Raw genomic sequence first — 9,971 nt, forward strand, 5'->3', positions numbered from 1 at the left:
CCGCGTCTTTAAAAGAAAAAAAAAAAAAAACACAACACATTTGACACAAACAAAACGATTTGAATCATATCATAATGTAGTTCAGATTTCCTGCACTAAAGAGGAGATTAATGGAGTGTATATATCTGAGACCAACAATCTGTTGAGGTCTTCTATTTCACCACCCACTTTAAAAAAAAAAAAAAAAAGAGTACTTCCAATATACAATAAGCAGCTGCAGTTTGCAAAATTGCTGCTCTTTTCTAATAAACATTTGAAAACATTGACTCTAATAGCAAATTTGGAGGTATAAATGTTTTTTTATGTCTTTGCTGAAAGATGTCAGACATACAAACATTTCCACTGTTTACAGTGATGGTGCCAGTGTGTTGTTTATGAAGCCTTGCAGACCCACGGCAAAAGGTTCGGGGTTTCCAGTGTCACTGAGTGGTGTGTTTTTCCCAAAACTCATGATTGGTGTTTTTTTGAAGTCTGTTATCGATTAGTCACGGCAAATAGTAGCCCACACTCTGTTCAGAGCCCCCAACACAGCTGTTGGTATGTCAGAGGGATAAATCACTGCTGTGGGCCCAAAAGACAGGGAGATGGGGTGAGAGGTCAGAGGTCACAGTGTAGTATTGAAGTGAAAGCTAAGTGACACTTAGTGACTGCAAATGATGCAAATTTAATCTCAGAGCAGATTTTCAAGATGTGTATCTTTTTATCATGTCATTTCTTATTAGTAGGAAACATCGCTGTATTTGATATTCAGGTTCTCACATCGCTATCAGCATGACAAATGATTACTGTTTTATTTATTTTCAGCTGCAAAAGAGAACTTTTTCTTGTGTTTGCCATCTTTTCGTGCACTCTGGTTTCTGTAGCACATGGCAAATTCAGATAGCTTTCACTGACAAATGCAGATAAAGTAAATGCTATCATAAAATGTCCCAGTAAAGTGTTCAGGCACCACATGCTGTCAGAAAAGCTCAGTGTCCCTTGGCACTTGTTCTCTGAGCCCCTGAAAATCTACTGGAGGGAAGTAAGACCAGTCTTCCAAAAGATTTTCCCTCATTTGACATTTTGAGGATGATGATGATTATGATGATGGTGATGATGTTGGAGAGCACTGTCTAACATGTTCGTCCACAATCTCCATAGCTATGCCAATATCAATCACATATCTATCACATTATCCTTTTTCAAGCATTCCAGTAGATATCATAATACTCCAGTGGAGGGGGCATTATCCTCCCAAAGGACACCTTTCCATGAGGATAAACAGGCTTTAAATGGATAAAGGTGATAATTCAGAACTGTAACTTGATTTGTAGTGCAGCTTTTCTCTAAGACACATACATGCACATCAGATAACTGGCAAGATGAAGAGTAGTTTAAATGCTATTAAGTATTTAGTTTGATTTATGTTTGCAGTGCTTTTATTTCCTATAAACATTGTTTGATTAATTTGTCCAATGCGTGGCCTTCAATAACTTTATCTAAACCAGTATGATCCCCTGGACTTAACTAACTTACACACACTAACTACTAACTAACTAACTAACTAACTAACTAACTAACTAACTAACTAATAACTCAAAATACAACCAGACCCAAATAGTGGCTGTGAAATGCTCCCCACAGCACAAAAAAGATCCCCTACCTGTAGGGGTCAAGGGTTCAACTTTTTCCTTTAATTTGCCATGTGTCTGTATTTCATAATGCTGCAAAGCAAAAGCCGCCCAGTCTCTGTGGGCTTCTTCTCCAGATCTGTAATGAAAGCTGTAACAGGCAGATTGCAGCTCAGCGACACACAGCTGAGCCCAAGTTCCCTTCTGGCATCTCTTTGAATAAGACTGCAAACTCAGTCCTCTGAATGACAGAAGAAAGCTCCCTGGTGAAACAGGAGGCTGTATGGAAAGTTAATTTTAAGGCAGCTAAAGGTGCATGCTGGGGGTCTGAGTTTCCTTTGCCGTCCCTCCCCCACCTGCTCTGTCAGGATAAGTCGAATTTGTCCTCCTCACCCAGGGACCAGGCCTCCTCAGATGGCTCCCTGAGGCTCCCCCCGGCAGGAAGATGTCACGTAGGCAGAGGAAGGGAAAACAACACGCAGCCGACCTCTCTGAGGAACTCTCTGTGCGGCGGGGCTTTGGGTCATCGCCAGTCTTGACATCATCCGGCACTGGGACCCAGATGTACGGATCTCTAGTGATGCTTTTCAGAGTGAGCGAACAAAATACTGAGTGTTCAATCAAATCAACAATTTTTTAGTTTTTACTAAGATGAAAGATTAAAAAAAACATGGCGGAGATGATCGAGAAGGGCAAAGAAATGGGTGACAGGAGGGAACAAAGAACCCAAGTAAAGTCAGTAAAAATCAGTCTGGATCTGTTTAACATGTCTGACAGGCGAGCGTCCAGAGGATCCACCTGGAGATCACTGCAAAGGTTTACCGCTTCACTTTGGTAAGTTTTTCCTCCTCCTCGGACATCCCAGTCCCAGCAGAGAATTTTAGCGGAGCTTAAATGAAGCCAGACGGCAGTTCCACCTCCTCCTGCCAGTTTTATGTTCTGTGACATGACGATAATAGATGGAGCTCTGCTGTCTTACCTAAAACTACTAGAAACAGAGCATTTTCTACTAAATTAGGTAAATTATTTCTGCTGTATCATGTATCTTCATCAAAGGAAGGTTTTATATTTTTCTTCTCTTTTTTTGTATGTATAGCCAACTGGATACTGGATTTTTCACATATTGCTCATTGCTTATTTTTCCAAACTTTCAAGCGAAAGCGTTTTGGACTTCCCCAAATAAGTGTTGCATGACTTGGGTATGAGATGCTACAATAATGTTTAATTGTGCAATAAAATGCAAAGCTCCAACTGCACTGTGTGTACAATGTGTTTCTTTGTAATTCTCATTGAGAAGCTCAGCGCTTTATTGTACACTACAGATTTATGGTACAGAGTTATTCATGAATAAAAGTAGAGAAAAACTGGTGTCATTTTAGATCTCGTTGTTCTTCTTGGTGATTGACAGTTACTTAAGAAGAGGAAGTGGCACATTTTGGAAGCACAATTTAATGAGTACAACTGAGCTCGGTCTATGAAAACACCTTTGCAAATGAGACACAAATCACGGTTCCGGCAGCTCAAAGTGTTCCTGTCCTTGCCTCACTAACATAAAATAGAAAAAAGTTAAAATAGATGATCCAGAAACAGGAAGGATGTAAAGCATTTTTCAGCATCATCTGGGAGCCCAGGACTGATTCCCACATGGGTGCTTAGCTTCATCATTTTGTAGTCTTGCCAGAGAGCTGTTGTTAGACATAAACCTGCACATGGTAATATTTTAATGGCTTTTGCTCTCAGAGTCTGCTTCAGCATGTTTCAAACACTCGCTGGCTGGAGAGATGGCCCCTGGCTCCACCTGCATGTCAAAGATATTGATAGTTGTGAGTCACTTAGTGGTTCCAGGCTGAGATACCTTTCTTCTGATTTTACTGAACATGAACGCTTTCCCAAAAAGGAGGAAGAGGAGGTAGAGGAAGTCTGTCTGTTTGACCGTCAGCTGAGCTTCGGCGGGGGAGAAGCTCGCCAATGCAAGGAGACAGTTGTGTCTCCTCAAACATGCAAGAACAATTGTTTTCATGTGCCAGACAACTTGGCAAGGCCTTCAGAAGGAGAGGGAGGATGATGGAGAGTGAAGGGTGGGCGGGGAGAGCTGGTAAAAGGAAATCCCAGAGAAGAAATTAGGGAACAATGCACACCGTCTTAACACTGCTCTGTTCTGTTTCAGGCTCGGACAATCAAGCTTTAGGAGTCAGCAGGCTGCCAAAGCCCAGGGCTTGAGGTGAGAATCCAGCAGCACAGACTTGAGGGGTTTTTGCTTCCTTAAATAAACAATTGAACAGGCAGCATGATGCATCTCTGCAGCGTGTTGTGCCTCACAAAGACAGGATTTATTTCAGTCAGTTTCAAATGAACTGACCAAAACAAAACAAAACATTATCCAGATCAAATGGGAGGGGAAAAAAAATCTTCCCCACCACGTGGAAGCGTTCATTATTGGATGTTTAGAGGAAGTGTTTGTGTTCATGTAGATACATTTTCTCAGTTTCCCGCAATAAATTCTGTCCCACTATTTCACTATCTTCCCTTTTAAGTTTGGTTTTATTGCTTATTCCTTGTGATTTTTTCTTGTTGGTATGTTTTCCTAGTTTATCCTGTTTTTGTTATCCCATACTTGCTGTTAAATTTGTGGTTATCATGACATATGTTTAATTTTATCACTGATTTTAATTTGTTCTTTTTGTCATATGATCCCTGATGATTTTCTTCACGTGGAAAGGACAGAGGATCAACTTCTGTCATGTTGCACCTATGAAACTTTATATAAATAAAGGCAACTTGACTAAATGAAAGAATTATACAGAATGATTCTTTTTTCCTATTTAGAGGCTGCAAAAGGAAGCTGAAAACATGACAAACTGCAGAGTTTTTTAGTTTCATATTTTACCTTTGTTAATCACTTTGGAGCAGACAACCTTAGCTACACTAGAATGGCTGTAGGAACTTCATTCCTACTAATGTCAGCGGCGAGGCGGGACTCACGGCAGACGGGTGAGGAAAGGGAGGCGGGGGCGGAGAGATCGCAACGGCCGATCACGAAGGAGGCAATAAATGAATACTGTACAGAACATCTACAGGAAAATGGACCTTGCTCACTTCATCTTGACCTCAGTGAATACCTTTCTGATGAGTTTATGGTCTCATTTGCTAGTTTCAAGTCCTACTGAGCACAACATAGGACTAATTTCATAAATTGTGGTCAAAATTACAGTCTTAAAAGACAATGAAGCAGTCACATTTGGTTCTAAAAACTGTGTTTAAAACACAATTCATGTAGAATTAATATAATGATTATTTTCTTGATTTTAGGACCTAGAATTGTGAAATATTTGTTGCATATTTTCATGCTAGAGACAACCATAAGGCAAGAGGCAGAATACACCCTGGACAATTTGCCAGCCTGTCACATGGCTAAAACAGTGAGGCAGACCATTTAAAATCACTAAATAACCTCATAACTGCATAAGTTAATGGCTGTTTTTTAGGTGCAAGTTTTCAAAATACAATGTATTTAATAATTTTTGTTGTTTTTACATATAAACCTTGTTTTGTAATATGTATTCGGTTGTCCTGCTGTGTTTTATTGTGTTTATGTTTCAGTGTTTTCCCTCCTGTTGGACAATAAAATGAATTGAACTAAGAATAATATGATTGGTTTTAAGTGTCTTTCTCTTTCTTAATTACTGTTTCAGGAACAATGTTATCGTGGAATAAATTAAAACAGGGTATTAGATCAGTCTATAACGTGACCCCCTGCTAGCACAGGATCACCGGTACTGTTATGGCCCATCAAAGAGCTATATATCTGTCAAACCCTAGTAAACATGCGTGGTCTTCATGGGAAAGTCTCTGTGTACAGGGCCTGTGGGAGAGATGGCGGAACCATTGGGATGTTTCATTTCAGCAAACAGAGCAAACAGTCAGAGGATTTCCTCAATCAGAGGCGAAAGAGTTTGCAGTGAACAACCTCGCTGACAGAAACATGGAGACCTGCACAAGCAGCTGGGCGTGCTAACAACCTCTGGGATTTACTGTGGCGTGCAACACCCTTTAACAACAGGACTAAGAGGCAGAATCAGACACACACACACACACCATACATTCACTCACTCACATTTACACCAGCAATTAAACCTTCAGAGAATCACAACTTCGATGAATCTTACAAGTTTTTGTCACTGACTTTTATGACTGCACTATTTCCTTATAACACATAGTTTGCATGAACTTTAAGACTCCCTTGAGCTTGGTTATGACGCTTTTCTTAATCCAGCACAGGAATATTAGCACATCTGCAGCGCAGAGATATTTAAGAAATGTGGAGTAGCATGTTTTTGTATAAGCTATTTATTTCTCATGCTGGGATTATTCCCTGTCACAGATCTGAAACCGCTCGCAGCTGCACTTAATGGTGTCCAATAGGAAGTGGCCAAAAAAAAAGAAAGAAAAAAAAGAGAAAATCCTCATTTCCACCAATGTTCTGCCTTAACATCAGTAAATGTCTATGTCCCTTTGCCAGCTGCTGCTGAATGAGGTATTGTTTAATGCAGATGGTGGAATCCAAAGACCTCACGCTTCCCTTTTCCATAAAGCGAGCCTGCTATTAATAACCATATATCGACCTCCTTTGTCAACAAGAGCGACGCGTACAAATAATATGCTTCAAGGAAGACAATGGGGAGTTCCCTGTGTTAAAAACAACAGGATGAGCCAGACTCATAAGTGTGTGTGTGTGTGTGTGTGTGATTAATGTGAGACAATCTGTCTGTGGGAGAAAGATCTTACTGACAGACTTAAGATCTGTTTCATATCTAACATGTTTTGCATTCTTCCCTCTGGTCAGTGATACATTTTTCTCACGGTGCAGCTGTACTGACCAACAAGACATTAGGTCCTGCACACATCTTTTACAGTTAAGGCCACAATTGTTAGACAAAGACAATTTTTGTAATTTTGCCTCTGTGCACCACCACAGTGGATTTTAAAGTGAACAACCAATATGTGATTGAAGTGCAGATTTTCATCATTAAAACATTTTATATAAAAAATCTTGCATTACCTGTTTAAGTATCACACCCATTTTTATATATAGTTCCCCCATTTTCAGAGGCTCAAGGTTAACTGGACAGACAACATTTTACATATGAGCATTGTTTTGAACGCTGCAGTCAGAAGTCTGAAGTCTAGAACCACTGACATGATAAAATGCTCTGTTCGTTGAGATGCTCTGCTCAGCTTTTACTGCAGTAACCTTCAGCTGCTGCTTGTTTGTAGTTCTTTGTGGATTTAATCTGTATTTAATAACTAAAAAGCATGCTCAGTTGGGTTGAGATATGTTACCTTGATTCCTGGGTTGTTTTTTGAGTATACTTTGGGTCTTTCCCTATTTGCATTGTGCAGAGCTGTCTGGTCAGTTTTGTAGCATTTGGCTGGATCTGAGCAGTACAGCCCTGTGAATTCATTCTGCTACTCCTATCAGCAGTTGCATCACCAGTAAAACACTAGTGACCTGGTTCTACTGGCAGCCTTATATGCCTATGCCATAACATTGCCTATATGTGGCATGTTTCAGATCATGAGCTTTTTTTCTTCTTCTTCATACTGTACTTTTTTATCTCCATCATTCTGATAAAGATTCTCTTTTTTTTTCATTTGTCCAAAGTTTTTGTTGTTGTTTCGTTTTATTTCTGAACTGTGCAGACTCTTCTGTAATTTGGCCTTCCAGTTCTTGAGTTTAACAACTGGTTTGGACCTCACCGTAAATACTCAGTAATTCCATTCATGAAGGCGTCTCTTGATTCTGTGGTCTTTCAGGTCTTTTGGGGTTGCTGAGCTGACCGGCCCATTCATTTATTTTGGCTACTCCTAGTAGTCCTAGTTCTTGCTCTCTGTCTCTCTGACAGGTTTATCTCATTTTTTTCATGTGACAGCCTTTTTTACTTACCTTAATTCTAATATTTTAATGCTTTAATACATTTTTTAAAATAAAAACTTTATGAATCAAAGCTGATTTAAGATCACCTTTAGTGGTGTCTAAAGGCAAATTGACAAAAACTGTCCCTTTGTCCAACAAGTTATGCACCAAACCTTTTTATGTTTTGTACTGTGAATGTTGTAATTACACATATAATGCTCATAAATTGGTTTCCTTTGTCTTATTGTATTATTGTTTGCTGTGTTTTCAGGTGGGAAAGCTGGTCAACCACAAATCCTTGTGTCCGCGTTTCAAAGTGTTTAAAGACAAACAGTGAAAGGAAACAAGAAAGGATCTTACATGGTAGTTAGCTGCAGCAAAGTGTGAATCATGGAAAGTATAAAAGATTATCATGGCTTCTGCGTCTGAAACATGAAGCCGAGCAGGAGTACCCTAAATCTTTCTTTTTTTAAACAACCAGCAGGGGAGACACCTGGCCTGCAGCAGCTAGACTTCTTACTAAAATGAAACAAAACAAAATGAATAAAGTCTTTGGCTAATTACTTGTGTTTGACAACTCATAAACTCAACAGGAAAGTGTTAACAGTAGTCAAATCAGACATTTTACCACTGCTTTATGACTGAACATCTTTTTCCAGCCAGAATTATTGCCATCTGGTACCTTCATATTGAGTTTTTATGCACTCCTGCATTGTCCTAATTTTTCCGACCTGGACCTAATATTTTTCATGTCAGTTTTCTGAGACATGGATGAACACATCTGGCTTAACTAGAAAACACTTTGGAGCAACTCCTGTCGTTTTACGTCTACTAGATAAATAGAGATCAATAAATCTTTTTTTTTTTTTTTTTGTTTTTTTGCCTGTCCCGTTTGGCTCTTTTGCCATCAGAATTTTGTCTAAAGGCAAAGAAAGATGCCCAACGGATTTACTTTACCAAATTGACCATCCCAGCCTTGCCGTAATGGTCCATTTGATTCACCTTTTATTGTTTATTTTATTTTCACTTACTGAATACGGGACAGACTTGACTGGGGGAAAGAAGGGGAGAAAGAAAGAGGGAAAGAGAAACAGCTGAGAAGAGGGACGGGGGAGAAGGGCAAAAGACAAAAACCAACAGAACGGGCAGAAAAAAAAAAGAAAAAAAAATGCATATATCAATCACCTGGATCACCTGCTGAGAAAGAAAAAAGAAAACAAGCAGAAGAGAACAAGAGTAATAGAATAAACAACATCACAATGATATATGGGAATATGACAGTAAATACTAAATATTAAACATTATTGTGCAGCACATAAGATCAACAGAACACAGTGTGCTTTGAGGTAGGAGCCAAAAAGGGTGTAGTTTGTGGGTGTGATCACCCGTGTGTACACCTGTGAGCATGGACGCGCTTGTTTTTAAAAGGTTCCTTCATGTAATGATCTGCTAGAGGGTGTGGGGGGGCCACAGCCCCGTCCTCCAGGGCATGAAGCAGGTATGGAAGAGATCAAAACTCCAGACATCCAGAGGCCCCCAGAACACAAGAGACCAAGGAAGACCAACAGAGGGGCAGCCGCGCCACTGTCCCAGAAAGAGCTGAGGAGAGTCCCAGATGAGGGCTCACTCAGCCGAGCCCAGGCCGAGAGGCCGGGGGCACCCCACCTCCGAAGTGGCCCGAGCGAGCCCCAGGCTCCAGGCCCCGATATAGCGGCCGCCAAGGAGTGAGCCGGTGTGTACCTGAAAAAAAAAGATTTATTGATCTCTATTTATCTAGTAGACGTAAAACGACAGGAGTTGCTCCAAAGTGTTTTCTAGTTAAGCCAGATGTGTTCATCCATGTCTCAGAAAACTGACATGAAAAATATTAGGTCCAGGTCGGAAAAATTAGGACAATGCAGGAGTGCATAAAAACTCAATATGAAGGTACCAGATGGCAATAATTCTGGCTGGAAAAAGATGTTCAGTCATAAAGCAGTGGTAAAATGTCTGATTTGACTACTGTTAACACTTTCCTGTTGAGTTTATGAGTTGTCAAACACAAGTAATTAGCCAAAGACTTTATTCATTTTGTTTTGTTTCATTTTAGTAAGAAGTCTAGCTGCTGCAGGCCAGGTGTCTCCCCTGCTGGTTGTTTAAAAAAAGAAAGATTTAGGGTACTCCTGCTCGGCTTCATGTTTCAGACGCAGAAGCCATGATAATCTTATATACTTTCCATGATTCACACTTTGCTGCAGCTAACTACCATGTAAGATCCTTTCTTGTTTCCTTTCACTGTTTGTCTTTAAACACTTTGAAACGCGGACACAAGGATTTGTGGTTGACCAGCTTTCCCACCTGAAAACACAGCAAACAATAATACAATAAGACAAAGGAAACCAATTTATGAGCATTATATGTGTAATTACAACATTCACAGTACAAAACATAAAAAGGTTTGGTGCATA

The 9,971-nt window shown here is 40.0% G+C and overlaps 1 long non-coding RNA gene across 2 annotated transcripts; it reads left to right on the forward strand.

Annotated features, from left to right (window-relative positions):
* The first annotated feature begins 1,766 nt into the window (after positions 1–1,766).
* LOC106633368 lies at positions 1,767–4,539 on the forward strand. 2 transcript variants are annotated; one of them, XR_006054796.1, is made up of 3 exons: positions 1,767–2,202; positions 2,388–2,444; positions 3,778–3,941. It is a non-coding gene; the product is annotated as an uncharacterized LOC106633368 (long non-coding RNA). The 2 variants fall into 2 exon arrangements; XR_001336614.2 differs by lacking the exon at positions 1,767–2,202 and adding an exon at positions 4,330–4,539 and having other exon boundaries at positions 2,347–2,444; positions 3,778–3,831.
* The last annotated feature ends 5,432 nt before the right edge of the window (positions 4,540–9,971 follow it).

Source organism: Haplochromis burtoni, unplaced genomic scaffold (genome assembly GCF_018398535.1).
Source record: "Haplochromis burtoni strain Fernald_Lab_line unplaced genomic scaffold, NCSU_Asbu1 Contig_134, whole genome shotgun sequence".
Classification (NCBI taxonomy): Eukaryota; Metazoa; Chordata; class Actinopteri; order Cichliformes; family Cichlidae; genus Haplochromis; species Haplochromis burtoni.